Genomic DNA, 14,899 nt, shown 5'->3' on the forward strand with positions numbered 1-14,899 from the left:
TGCAGAGTAAAACTGTGTAGTTAACATGGAGCTGCAGAGTAAAACTGTGTAGTTAACATGGAGCCGCAGTGTAAAACTGTGTAGTTAACATGGAGCTGCAGTGTAAAACTGTGTAGTTAACATGGAGCTGCAGAGTAAAACTGTGTAGTTAACATGGAGCCGCAGTGTAAAACTGTGTAGTTAACATGGAGCCGCAGTGTAAAACTGTGTAGTTAACACGGAGCTGCAGAGTAAAACTGTGTAGTTAACATGGAGCCGCAGTGTAAAACTGTGTAGTTAACATGGAGCCGCAGTGTAAACTGTGTAGTTAACATGGAGCCGCAGTGTAAAACTGTGTAGTTAACACGGAGCCGCAGTGTAAACTGTGTAGTTAACATGGAGCCGCAGTGTAAAACTGTGTAGTTAACATGGAGCTGCAGTGTAAAACTGTGTAGTTAACATGGAGCTGCAGTGTAAACTGTGTAGTTAACATGGAGCCGCAGAGTAAAACTGTGTAGTTAACATGGAGCTGCAGTGTAAAACTGTGTAGTTAACATGGAGCCGCAGTGTAAACTGTGTAGTTAACATGGAGCCGCAGTGTAAAACTGTGTAGTTAACACGGAGCCGCAGTGTAAACTGTGTAGTTAACATGGAGCCGCAGTGTAAAACTGTGTAGTTAACATGGAGCTGCAGTGTAAAACTGTGTAGTTAACATGGAGCTGCAGTGTAAACTGTGTAGTTAACATGGAGCCGCAGAGTAAAACTGTGTAGTTAACATGGAGCTGCAGTGTAAAACTGTGTAGTTAACATGGAGCCGCAGTGTAAACTGTGTAGTTAACATGGAGCCGCAGAGTAAAACTGTGTAGTTAACATGGAGCCGCAGTGTAAAACTGTGTAGTTAACATGGAGCCGCAGTGTAAAACTGTGTAGTTAACACGGAGCTGCAGAGTAAAACTGTGTAGTTAACATGGAGCCGCAGTGTAAAACTGTGTAGTTAACATGGAGCCGCAGTGTAAACTGTGTAGTTAACATGGAGCCGCAGTGTAAAACTGTGTAGTTAACACGGAGCCGCAGTGTAAACTGTGTAGTTAACATGGAGCCGCAGTGTAAAACTGTGTAGTTAACATGGAGCTGCAGTGTAAAACTGTGTAGTTAACATGGAGCTGCAGTGTAAACTGTGTAGTTAACATGGAGCCGCAGAGTAAAACTGTGTAGTTAACATGGAGCTGCAGTGTAAAACTGTGTAGTTAACATGGAGCCGCAGTGTAAACTGTGTAGTTAACATGGAGCCGCAGTGTAAAACTGTGTAGTTAACACGGAGCCGCAGTGTAAACTGTGTAGTTAACATGGAGCCGCAGTGTAAAACTGTGTAGTTAACATGGAGCTGCAGTGTAAAACTGTGTAGTTAACATGGAGCTGCAGTGTAAACTGTGTAGTTAACATGGAGCCGCAGAGTAAAACTGTGTAGTTAACATGGAGCTGCAGTGTAAAACTGTGTAGTTAACATGGAGCCGCAGTGTAAACTGTGTAGTTAACACGGAGCCGCAGTGTAAACTGTGTAGTTAACATGGAGCTGCAGTGTAAACTGTGTAGTTAACATGGAGCCGCAGTGTAAAACTGTGTAGTTAACATGGAGCCGCAGTGTAAAACTGTGTAGTTAACATGGAGCTGCAGAGTAAAACTGTGTAGTTAACATGGAGCCGCAGTGTAAAACTGTGTAGTTAACATGGAGCCGCAGTGTAAAACTGTGTAGTTAACATGGAGCTGCAGTGTAAACTGTGTAGTTAACATGGAGCCGCAGAGTAAAACTGTGTAGTTAACATGGAGCCGCAGTGTAAACTGTGTAGTTAACATGGAGCCGCAGAGTAAAACTGTGTAGTTAACATGGAGCTGCAGTGTAAAACTGTGTAGTTAACATGGAGCCGCAGTGTAAACTGTGTAATTAACATGGAGCCGCAGAGTAAAACTGTGTAGTTAACATGGAGCTGCAGTGTAAAACTGTGTAGTTAACATGGAGCCGCAGTGTAAACTGTGTAGTTAACATGGAGCCGCAGAGTAAAACTGTGTAGTTAACATGGAGCTGCAGTGTAAACTGTGTAGTTAACATGGAGCCGCAGTGTAAAACTGTGTAGTTAACATGGAGCCGCAGTGTAAAACTGTGTAGTTAACATGGAGCTGCAGAGTAAAACTGTGTAGTTAACATGGAGCTGCAGTGTAAAACTGTGTAGTTAACATGGAGCCGCAGTGTAAAACTGTGTAGTTAACATGGAGCTGCAGTGTAAAACTGTGTAGTTAACATGGAGCTGCAGTGTAAAACTGTGTAGTTAACATGGAGCTGCAGAGTAAAACTGTGCCCTAGTGTGTTTTGTTTCATTTTCTTTATCTTCTATTTGTTTGGTTTATTATTATTTGTTTCTTTAAAGAATTCAAAGAATACATATAAATCATTTTAATGCATTTATTTAGAGAACTTGAAAAACTTTAAGTTCTCATGATGACTTCTTTGATGAAAAAAAAGTGTAGTAAAAATTTTTTTCAGCAAATTTTAAATACTTTTATTACTTTGCTAAGTATTCTGGAATAGTTAATTTCCAAATAAAATTACAATCATTTGTAATTATATTTATTAGTAGACATGATTATTTATAAGCAAATAAAACATAATAGAAACACATCTTAAAATTTTAAGTAGTTTTAACCCATTTTTTTAAGATGTCATGATAAATGATTTGGGATTATAATTATTTTAAAGTAGTGACTTTTAAAATCACCTTTATAGTTGTGTATGTATTTGTGTGTATTTTATATGTATGTGCTGATATATTATTTATGATTTGTTAAAGCTTACCTGAAGATTCAGAAAGCAAAGCTAGCCACAAGCTATAGAGATAAGGTGGTGGTGATACACACCTTTAGTTCCAGCACTTGGGAGGTAGATAGACTGATCTCTGTTAGTTCAAGGCCACACTGAGCTACATGAAATATATCCAGTCCTAAAGAGAAACAGCTCACACAGCGATGGCCTCAGCACTTGGGATCATACACCTTTAATCCTAGGACTCATGAGAGGTATTTAAGACAGGAACAGGGTGTCAGAGCTCACATTCATTCTCCAGCCACATTGAGGGGAGCATAGCAGTCTGAGTGAATCTGAGGAGCAGGGAAGTTGACAGCAGTTTGAGGATCACCCCTTTAGTCTGAACTGAGGTAGACGTAAGAGCTAGTGGCTGGCTGCTTCGCTTTTCTGATCTTCAGCTTGAAACGTGAACCCCAATACCAGTCTCTGGGTCTCTCTCTCTCTCTCTCTTTCTTTCTCTCTCTCTCTCTCTCTCTCTCTCTCTCTCTCTCTCTCTCTCTCTCTCTCTCTCTCTCTGCTATGTATGTGTGTATGTATGGGTTCTGTATGTTTAGAAATCAGAAGGCAGAAATGGTTCTCACTTCCCACCATGTGATTTCTGGAATTTGTACTTGGGCTGCTGGGTGTGGTGTCAGGTGTCTTGGCCCACTGAACCATTTTGCTGGCCTGGGATTATAAATATTTTTAAGTTTGAATGCTTTTCTCCTAAATGTCTTCATTACTTGAGTTCTTTTCATAATGAGGCATTAAGATTTAAAAATCTGTCCTCAGTAAATTTAGTAATAATTACCAATAAATATTAGCACTGTGTTCCATTGGTTAGCTTGAAAACAATTGCAGTATCTGTTTACCATTTTTTTTCCAATATTGAAGCACTTAGAAATACAAAATCTGTGTTTCTTTTGTTCTGGTAAGATTTCATTTTAAGCCATCTACTTAAAAACACATAAATTATTTAGAATGCTGACATTCTAACTGTAAATCATTCATGAGCTTGATGAATAATGTAGAATATTTAGCATCAAAGAATTCTGTCTTGTTTCAGAATAAATCTTAACCTCTTGGGTGCTTTAAATGAGTAAAATGGGTGGTGAATAAAACACCACAGACAAGAAATAGTGAGGAACATGGATTAATTGTGCTTCAGTCATCTTTGGAACCATCTTCCAACTTAACAGCTTTAAATACTTGAAGATCACATTGATTTATTTTTTATGTTTGAGTGTTTGTGTGGGCATGCATACGCCACAGCACACATTCAGGTACCCAAGGACAGTCTGCAACAGTCAGTTCTCCTTTTCCACAATATAGGTCCCAGGGGTTGAATTATTTTATTTACTCATCATTTTGTAGAATAGCAGTGTGGCTGGATTCATTAAGTGGTTTATCTGTGGGTCTCACCTAGGGTTTCTCAAGTGGCTTCAAGAATCTATCATCATGACCAAGGCAGCCAAATGGCCTCTGAATTTATCTGTTTAGATTTCTGTTAGGCTGACTACGATTCCTTGATTCCGTCCAGTACCCTTAGGCAGGCAGGCAGGCTCTCCATTTAATGGTTTGTGCAGCAGTGGAAGCCTTGTGAACAGAAGTTGCAGTCCCCTTGATCTCGGCATAAGATCCACACTGTCCATTTAGAATAACACCGGAAACGGTGTTCTCAGCCAGGGCAACGGACACCTGCACACTGGAAAGTACAAGATACTGTGGAAAGTAAAGGAAACAGCAATGCATGGAAAGACATTTCCTGTGAATTTCCTGGAAGACTTAGAATGTTAAGATTGTCCAGTGATCTACAGATTCATATATTCTATCAAAACTGAAACAGCACGTTTTGGAGAAGCAGAAAAATTCACCCTAAATTCTAGGGCCACGAAATGTTACGCTAACTTAGAAAAGAAAAGAAAAGAAAAGAAAAGAAAAGAAAAGAAAAGAAAAGAAAAGAAAAGAAAAGAAGTAAAGGTGTCTGTAACAAGAGATGCACGGTGCTGGCATGAAGATTGAAAGATGCGCTGCTGTAGTGAGTGGCCAGCCGGAGGCTGATCCCTCATGTGCATGGTCAGTAGACGAGGGCGCTAGATGACTTATGACAAGAAAGAATTTATTTGAGCCCAAGGTTTTAGAGATTCTAGAATATGATAAGGTAAACCCATTACTTTCAAACCTTCCGTAGGGTTGCCAGGTGATGTTCAGGGAACCTGTGACTAAAAAGTAGGAAAAAAAAAAAAAAGTAGTGGCGCCTACAGTCTTCCTTCCAGGCTTGCCAGTGGTGATCTACAGTGATCTAAAAGCCTGCGACTGGGCCCCTCACATCTCACATCTCACATGTTCTGTCAATTCCCGGTAGTGCCACCATTTAACACGTGGGTCTTTGGATGACATTCAGTGTCCAAAATATAGCCCAGGTGGGTAATTAATTTGACAGAGGGTTCCTGGAACGCTGGATATGCCCAATAAGGGAATAAAGCCTGGCACTTGCTTTATTCTGTGCACAAAAGGTCAACCAAAGCTGTTCAAAGGTATAAATCTAAGAACTGAAGAAGCAGGAAGATACCTGACACCAGATTCCTTCCTTTTTCTTTTGGATATGACAGCAAAAGAACAAGCAACAGAGCAATAAATAGATAAACTAGACTACATCAAACATAATGACGAGTAGCCCATAACACTAGGGAAAAAATTCAGATTACATATTTGTTGATGGGCTGGTATCTGAAGTGTTTAATGAACAACTAAATAGCGACAGGACAAAGTTATTTGAAAGTGAACAAAGGAGCTAAATAGCAGTTTCTACAATGAAGATAAAGTACAGGTAAATACACTAAAAGGTGCTCAGTGTCACCAGTCATTAGAGAAATTAAATGTAGAGAAATAGTGAACTTTAAAACTCCTTTAACAACAATGACAGCAAAACCCTGAACATAGAAATTGATAGGTGTGTGGTGTGGGGGTGGCATGTATTCTCAGCCTTCTGGCGGAGACCAAGTGCAGAGAATAACCAAGTTTTGCTGGGCTTTGAATTAGGATATTATAGAGTAAATCTGTGAGAAACCTTGGTAACTTTATTTCTATTCCAGTTTTTCCTGCTGCGTTATTAAAATTCAAAACTTGGACATTTACCTTTTCTAACTCTTACAGATCTCTGATTTTACATCTGCCCTAGTGTTCATCCTGTTATACATATTGTACTATTTTGAGATTATCATGTAGAATTGATTGATAGGAAAAGACAAGAAAGTAAATTGTGAGGAGTGGACTTGGAATACAATAATAATAAAGTGTAACAGAAATAAGGCAGCATGCATCGGTGTAGGAGACACGGGGAAGATGACTCAGCAGAAATGATTGGCCTACTAGATTGATGAGTGGTATTTTGGTGAGAGTAGAAAATGAAAAGATTCAAGAGGGGAGGTGTTGTCTTCAGCCACACAGAGACTTCAGGGGTCTGGGGTAAACCCAGACCCCATTTTTGCAGAATAATTTCTCCACTCACTTGCAGTACTGCGTAGCCTTGAAGAGGAAGTGAGAGAGTGACGTGACGGGGACAGTCTGCCCTCCACAGCCTTTGCCACACCTGTCATCTGGACCCACCCCCCCCATCACTTTGAGGAGTAGAAAATATCTGTAGCAGCTGCAGAAGAGTACATAGTGGGGCTAAATAGAAGGAGGGCTGACTGGAGATGAGTAAAGAATTGCTAAGAAGCAGGGTGGATTTGGTAGAAGACACAGCGTGACAAAGAGTCACATGGAAGCATCGTGCACACCGTGTGTGATTGGGTCCAGTGCTGTGCTCACAGTGTGAGGGAGTGAACTGAAGGAGAGACAGACTTCCACCTCACACCAGCTGTGGGTCACAAGGGAAATCTGGCCATATCCGGTCTCTGTCTCTCATTCAGAATGTTCACATACGTGACTCCCTGCGTGTGGAGTGTGTCCTCTCTCTATGATGTATTTCAAGGCTGCTTTCCAAAAGAGAACTGAATTGTCTACTATCCTTTGTCTGCTTGATAGAAGTTGCCTTAAACAAGCCAAGGTTGTTTTGTCCAGTTTGTCAAGACATGGAAGTTGAGAGAACACTTAAACTCCTTGATATTCAGAGTGGATTCCTGAAGGGTGGGGCTTGTCTCAGGGGCACCTGCCTCCCAGATGTTCTAGGACTAGGATGCTGTTTTTTTTTTTTTTTTTTTTTAAACCTTAAAGTCTATATGCAATGTAATTTGTGTATTTTCTTTTAAAGTTTTAGCATTTACCTTTTGTATTTTTTGTGAGCTATTTCATTATGTTCTTGGATGTAATAAGATAGCAACAGAATTTATGGCATGACCAATTGAAAACTTACCATGTAAAGATAGGAGATAAAATATATTTGGGCTAGTTAGCTCATTACGGTAACTCTGTTAAAAGGGAGCAGGGGCTCTGGAGTGTGTCCATGAAGATGCCCAGAACATCTACAAAAGGCAGCTAGATCTGCTTATCCTAGCGCCAGTCTGATGTTTGGGGTTTGTTCGAATTATTTCCAAAACATCCTTAGCATCCACATTGTTTGAATGTGCATGTAGATCTTGTTTTTTAAAAGTTACAGCATCACACTTCGGTAATTATGGCAGAAAACCAGCAAACCCTCTCCTCCGAGTGTAAACTGGCCTAGACTTCTGTAGCCCTCCTACCTCTGATTCCCAGGTTTGCAAGTCAGCTTGGTTACAGCAGTGGTTCTCAACCTGTGGCTCGTGGCCCCTTTGCCAAACCTATGTCTCCCCCCCAAAAAAAAATGTTTCCATTGAGATTCATGTAGCAGTAGCAAAATTGCAGTTATGAAGTAGCAATGAAGATAATTTTATGGTTGGGGTCACCACAGCCTGAGGAACTTTATACTAAAGGGTCACAGCATTGGGAAGATTGAGAAAATCAAATTGCAGACAACAGCAAACCCAGAAAAAGGATGAGCCCTGCAGCCACCCTGGGCCTTTAAGGAGTCTTCCTGTGTTTTTGGAGGGTCCTTCACCTTTCCCAGTGAAGCAGTTGTGAGGGGTGATTAAGAAACAGCTGTGGGCATTAAAAGCCCAAGAGAAACCAGTAGCAGAGACAGCCTCGCAGAAGTCTGGGGAGAAAACCCGAGCCAGGCCTCAGGCAGGCTTTTACATGCTGTCATGTGCTTTCTGTGTTGAAGTGTAGACGCTTCTTCACTCTTTAAAGAGATTGTGGCTAAAAGCTGCTCTTACACTGGAAGGACTGTTCATTTCAGTTCTTCTGTGCACTGAGGAAGTCATTTTAATTGGGTATTTAAGCACATTGTCATCAATTAGCTTTGCATTAATTAAATAATTATTGCCAACTATTTCCAGATGTGTGCAAGAGTATTAACAGAATATGAAAAGATAGCTGTGGGTGCTTTAGATTTATTTTTTATGGGGTACAGAAGAAATAAACTCATAAAGTCTCCGATGTTGGGCCAGTGGCCTGGGTGCCTTTATGATTACAGGTGTTCATGTGGCATGAGCTTCAGTGGACGTGGTACACTGTGCTTTCACTCCCCACGCCTGCCTGGGAGAGCCAACAGGAAATTAAAATTAATGAGAAGCCTGCACTTCAAAATGCTTGCAGAATTCTTGCCTATTCTTTGCCAGCTCACGAAACTGTGTTGGCAATCATGTCCAACAGATGGAGTGGTGTGCGCAGAGCTGTGTCATGTGATTGTCTCGCTCTGTAGGATCTGAGCAAGGTTCGGACTGGACATCTATTAAGACATTTAAGAGAGTCAGAGTCTGTTTTGAAAAGAAAAGTAGCCTCCACTCAAAGATAAGTGTTCATATACCGTAGAAAATAGTGAGAGTAGGAGGCGACAGAGCTAGAGGCTGTTGACTCAGCAGGAGTTAAAGGTGAGACATTTGGTTTCTCAGGTGTAATTTAAACCATTTAGCCACCTAGGGGAAGTTTCTGCTTTCTTAGTCCTAAATACAGTATTTGAAGCACAGTTTCAGAAATTTTTTTTTGATAGTTGTGTCTAGGCAAAGTCAACTGAAACTTTAAGCTAATTCTTCGTATTTAGGTAATTAATCCTGAAGTTAAAAGTCAATATGGCATCATTTCCTTTACGAATTAAAGTGCGCAGGCCTGTGCTTATTGGATTAATTAAGACAGAAGGCACAGGTGCAGTCTGTGGTTTCTCGTCACCATATTGGAATTTATTAAGATGTTTAAAGCATATGGTAAAAAGGAGAATGTCCCACCAAAAACAGTTCTAGGAAACAAAGCCTGTAAGCCTCACGGTAGCCTGTTCTTCTTGAGTGTGATTTACTTAGAAGATTGCATTGGAGAAATTGGCTACTTAACATTAACAATAAATGCATTGTTCTCCAGACACATGTTTGGGTTAGTGTTTATGTCTGGAGCAGTCATCTTGCTTCGGCGGGCTCTCTGGTCAGAAACGCATTTTGACTGTTTAGTCAGTAAGCATAAGGACTGCTAGAGTGAGTGCATCGAAAGATGTTAATCAATAGCGAATTCTAGCATCAAAGGGTTAGACGATCTAATTCATCATTTAATTTGAAACCGGTGTTCCGCTAACGTTTACCTCTTGAAATAAACCATGAGATTTTAACTGAGTTTTAGAATTGATTGAGGACACCAGGACTATATCAATTTGTGACTTGAGATGGAATTGTTTTTGTATACTTTTTAATTTTTGAGGTTATAATTACATCATTTGCTAGCTTCCTTTCTTCCCTCCAATCCTCCTACATACCCCCCACCTTGCTGTTTCTCAAATTCATGGCTTCTTTTTTTTTTTTTTAAATTGTTGTTACATATATACATATGTATTCCTAAATGTAGACATCCATCCTGTTGAGGCCATGTAAAATTACTTGTGTGTATATGGGAATGGGGTCGTTTTTACTTGAATTGGAATAAACAAAAGTCATTTAAATGAAAAGTTAGCTTTATGCCGTCACGATTACTGCAGATCTGGAGAGTGCACATGGTTGTATGTCCAAGGCCTTTCTCTAACTGACATCCTGCTGTGTAGCTTTCTGTCCTTTGGAGCCCCTTGGCTTGCTGGCCTGGTTGACCTGTCACTGGCTTGTTCTTCCTTTGCATTCTGATATAAGATTAGCTGTCTTCCCATGTTCTCGAGCTCCCTCCTTTTTAAATGCAAAGCCTTTGGGAAGATTAGATTCTTCCTGCTGGATGATTTTCTGGTCATTGGTGCCTTAAAATAAGTGTCAACTCTAACCGGGCATCTGGACATACACCTATAATCCACTCTGGAAGCTGAGATAAGAGAACTGTGATTCAAGGCCAGCCTGGACTACATAGGGAATCTCATTTCTTTAACAGCAACACAAGCCTGAAACCCAAGTGTTTTGGCTCAAAAACAGAGTCACTGACTTCACAACTGTTCCTCAGTGGGAGAGACATTCTTGATGTGTAACCGTAGACAGACTTACGGCAGCCTCTGAGGGTGACAGAGTGATAGTGTGTACTGTTGAGATGAGCATATTGGGGTGATATATTGATGACATTGATTTATTTCAGAGGTCATAGGAAGAACCCTTTATTTTCTTTATGAATTAAATAATAAACAAAGCTGCCCCTGAGTGTTTCTCAAGGTTGAAGTGGTGCTCTTTGGGTTTAGATAGGGAGGTTATTCTCCTCAATAAAATTTTCCAGCTATTGGATCTTTTCTTAACAGTTCTGTACAGTTCCCAGGCTGTAACTGTTATATAAGCACCTTTTAGACAGTTGCAACTAACTAGGTACATACCTAGATCAGCCCCTGATACATATACACTTCAAAACATGTAATTAGCAGGAAATTTTCCAAGCCACTTTAAGTTCAGTTACACTTTTTTATTTAAATTAGAAACAAGCTTTTTTTACATGTCAATCCCAGTTCCCTCTCCCTCTCCCCCTCCCCTGTCCCCCACCAATCCCCCTGTCACATCCTCACCTTCCATGGGGAATCTTCAAAGTTTGTCATATCATTTGGAGCAGGGCCTAGACCCTTCCCGTGTGTCTAGACTGAGAGTATCCCTCTATGTAGAATGGGCTCCCAAAGTCTATTCGTAAACTAGGAGTAAATACTGATCCACTACCAGATGCCCCATAGATTTCTGAGGTCTCCTCACTGACACACACATTCAGGGGGTCTGGTTCAGTCCTGTGCTAGTTTCCCAGCTATCAGTCTTGGGTCCATGAGCTCCCCCTTGTTCAGGTCAGCTGTTTCTGTGGGTTTCTCCAGCCTGGTCTTGACCCCTTTGCTCTTCATTCCTCTTTCTCTGCAACTGGATTCCAGGAGTTCGGCTCAGTGTTTAGCTGTGGGTGTCTGCTTCTGCTTCCATCAGCTACTGCTGGTGGGAGTGCAAACTCATACAGCCACTTAGGAAACAGTATGGTGGTTCCTCAGGAAAATGGGAATCAGTCTACCACAAGATCCAGCAATTCCTCTCTTGGGCATATACCTAAAAGATGCACATTCATACAACAAGGACATCTGTTCAGCTATGTTCATGGCAGCATTATTTGTAATAGTCAAAAACTGGAAGCAACCTAGATGCCTCTCAACTGAACAATGGATAGAGAAAATGTGGTACATTTATAGAATGGAGAAAAACAAAATGAAACAATAGAATCTTGAAATTCCCAGGCAAACGGATGGAACTAGAAGAAACTATCCTGAGTGAGGTAACCCAGTCACAGAAAGAGAAACATATGTACTCACTCATATATGGATTTTAGACATAGAGCAAAGGATTTCCAGCCTACAGTCCACACCATGAGAGACGCTAGGAAACAAGGAGAATTCTAAGAGAGACATACATGATTCCCCAGAGAAGGGGAAAGGGACAAGATCTCCTGAGCAAATTGGGAGCTTGCGGGGAGGGTGGAGCAGAATAGGAGAAAGAGAAGGGGAGAGGAGGACATGAGGGAGCAGGAAGATTGAGTCAGGGGAAGAATAAGAGGAGAGCCAGAAAAGAGATACCATAATAGAGGGAGACATTATAGATTTAAAGAGAAATCTGGCACCAAGGAAATGTCCAGAGATCTACAAGGATGACACCAACTAACAATCTAAGCAATAATGGAGAGGCTACCTTAAATGCCCTTCCCCGATAATGAGATTGATGAATACCTTATATGCCATCCTAGAGCCTTCCTCCAAAGTTACACTTTGAGAATCAACTTTCATAAGGGAAATAAATAGACAAGTTAGGAAATACTTCCTCAGCAATGCAAAGCATGTACTTTTTAAAAGAAATCTCATTGCGGAATACTTCATGGCACAAAGAAGAGTTGAATGAATGTGTGAATTATAGGTGCCATTTGTGGCCTGTATTAGTATTTTATTAGCATGAAGGTAAACAGTCACAGAAAACAGTTTCCAGAAGTAGATACTGACTTAACCTTACATTAAGACTGAATTGTTGCTAACTGCCTTTGTTGGGATGACTGACGTGGGCTACACTACCGCAGAGTCATCAACACTGACCCCAGAATCCATCAGTCTCTCTCACTGACATGTTATTATTTTTTTCTGACTTTTCTGATTGTCAGTGTCTGATCCATCCAACTGTGGATGGAATCAGTAAATGTCTGTGCCTGAGCCCATCAGTGCTTTTTAAGGGCAGGAACTTACTTCAGTTAGCAGTGCATAGTCACACACACACACACACACACACACACACACACACACACACACACACGCACGCACGCACGCACGCACGCACGCACGCACGCGCACAGGCGTATGGTAAAGGAATATATTAAAATATAAAACACATGAAATGCTTGGAAATGTACTTTTTGGTCATCGGTTTTCATTCCTAATGCCGAGTGGATACTTCTGGTCCTAGATCGAAGACTAAGGCTCACAACCCAGGCCAAACTGATGCAAAGCCCCTCCCCACCTTAGAGAAAGCCACCAATCAAATGGGGCTGAACTGCTGACCCCGAGTTTGTCACAAGGGTTCAGAATAATTCCCAGCACTCACAAACCTACGGAAGAGGTTAAAGGTAAATCAGGACCATTGAGGTCCCATGTTTCTCCTAATAGCTTCCTCATTCAAGTCAAGCTGGAAGCACCAAGATAACCCACCCTTACGGGGAAGGGAGACTGACATCTTGCCTCCTAGTCAGAGACTGCAAATCTGTCCTGGAATCACCAGTTGCTTTATTGCTGAAGATAAAGGCTTACTGGAGCATGCTGGAAGAGCAGAATTTGTAGAGCCCTCAGAGAGAATACGGACTAGTTCACATCTCCCTTATGCACCCAGACGTTTTGAGCCCCTATAATAGAACATCACTGCTTCCCATGGCTCACGTGAAGAAATACGGATGAAGGAAAAGATAAGGTTTCTGTTCAGCACCCATGCCTTGCCTGTGGAGGGCTGGGGATTTGAACCAATGCCACCAGAGGGAAAGAGCTGACCCTTTCTGAAGAATGCTTCGGTGATAAGGGGAACCCAGTAAAACCCACAAAACCATGATTCCAAGTTCATGGAAGCCACGCCATTGTGAGGAGCTCTCAGCAGAACCAGGCCGTGCCACAGTAGGACCTGCTGTCTTGAGACAGCCAGGCTTGGCAGCACCCTCTGTCTCCACCTCCATCCACCCTGTCCCAGTCCCCTGCCTCTTTAAGAGGCAGAGCTAGGACAGGAGGCAGCACATCTTAGGCCTTGGTATTTTGACCTGAGATTTTGTGTGTCGTGTCATGCTGTGAAAATACTGAATGTGACACCTATCGTTTATACATTTATTCAGCTTTTAATTTGTGGCATCAAGAATTCTATAATGAGTCTTCTTAAAAAATAGAACTTACTTTGTAATACCAAAGAAATATTTCTTAACCTGTTTGTCTGTTTCCCTTGTAAAGATGATTGTGGAAGTGTAACTCTGGACTGAAAGCAAGTCCATGCTGAGAAGCTCAGAGAGGATTCAGGCTGGTTACACACTATGGTCTCCATTTGTAGTCTTTTACACATCACTCCTAACAAACTACCACTTTTAAAATAGGATACATATGGGACTTCTTCACTTCAGTCTCTGCTTCACAACTAAAATAGTATAACTGGACCATGCATATCCATTTAGCTACTGACAAATAAACACATGCTCTCTAAGCCAATTGAATATGCCGTTAAAGTTGGCTTTATAATTTAGGAAGAACTTAACCTGCATTAGTCTCTTAAAGAATCATGAAATAAAGAAACTGGATTCTTTGAGTCGAAGGCTTCATCTCCGAGGACTTCTGCCCAGGTCCCATGTTTTGTGCAGATGGACAGACAGTGTATTTCAGGGGGAAGTAGGTGGGATGATCCATGGGCTGTGTATTTCCAAAAGCCAGTTTTAGGAAGCATCTTAAGTTAGGGTCAAACTCTTAGAAGGAATTTCACCAATGCAAAGGAGCAAGCTCTCGGGAGGCGTCAGTTCCTCCCATCACTGGGTTCTCTGTGGGTGGGATTAGCGGAGTGCTTAGGGCCTAGGCTGTGGGCTGCACCACAGCGACCTGTGGCAGAGAACACTCTCAGGTAGCTCCCTGAGACTATATATTTGTCTTTGTAGAATACAAACATATTTTTTAACATACTGACTAAAAAGGATCACAAATATACAATGTGGGTATTAAGAAGATTTAGTATTTTATTGCATATATAAAAAGTTGCATAAATATTGAATTTTTAGGCATTGCATTTGAAATAGCTAAAACCCACATGTGAACAGTCACCTTAGTAGATGTTAGTTATTTGACAGGAGCTATTTTTCTTAATTAATTTCCCAGAACAATAGGAACTGTCAATATGGTCAACACTGACAATGTGTTACATTTTTCATATTTTCTTGAAACTACATGATTTAAGTATAAATTAGTATTTCACATTCCACTTTCAGAAGTCTTTTTTCTAGAATAACATACTAACAACATTTTGAGTTTTTTGTTTGTTTGCTTACTTTTTCCAAAAGAATTCTCTCGGAAACTAGGCTTACCTTATCTCTTGTCCTTCCCAGCATGCCGTTCTCTCCAGTTAATGCAGCTGTTGGTTTTTAATGTGTAACATAGCTAGTTTGCTA

The 14,899-nt window shown here is 41.1% G+C and overlaps 1 protein-coding gene across 6 annotated transcripts in view; it reads left to right on the plus strand.

Annotated features, from left to right (window-relative positions):
- The window catches only part of Stk3 (serine/threonine kinase 3), a 193,438-nt gene that overhangs the window by 136,807 nt on the left and 41,732 nt on the right, over window positions 1-14,899 (plus strand). The window lies entirely within an intron of this gene.

This window comes from Cricetulus griseus, chromosome 10, assembly GCF_003668045.3.
Source record: "Cricetulus griseus strain 17A/GY chromosome 10, alternate assembly CriGri-PICRH-1.0, whole genome shotgun sequence".
NCBI classification, from domain to species: domain Eukaryota; kingdom Metazoa; phylum Chordata; class Mammalia; order Rodentia; family Cricetidae; genus Cricetulus; species Cricetulus griseus.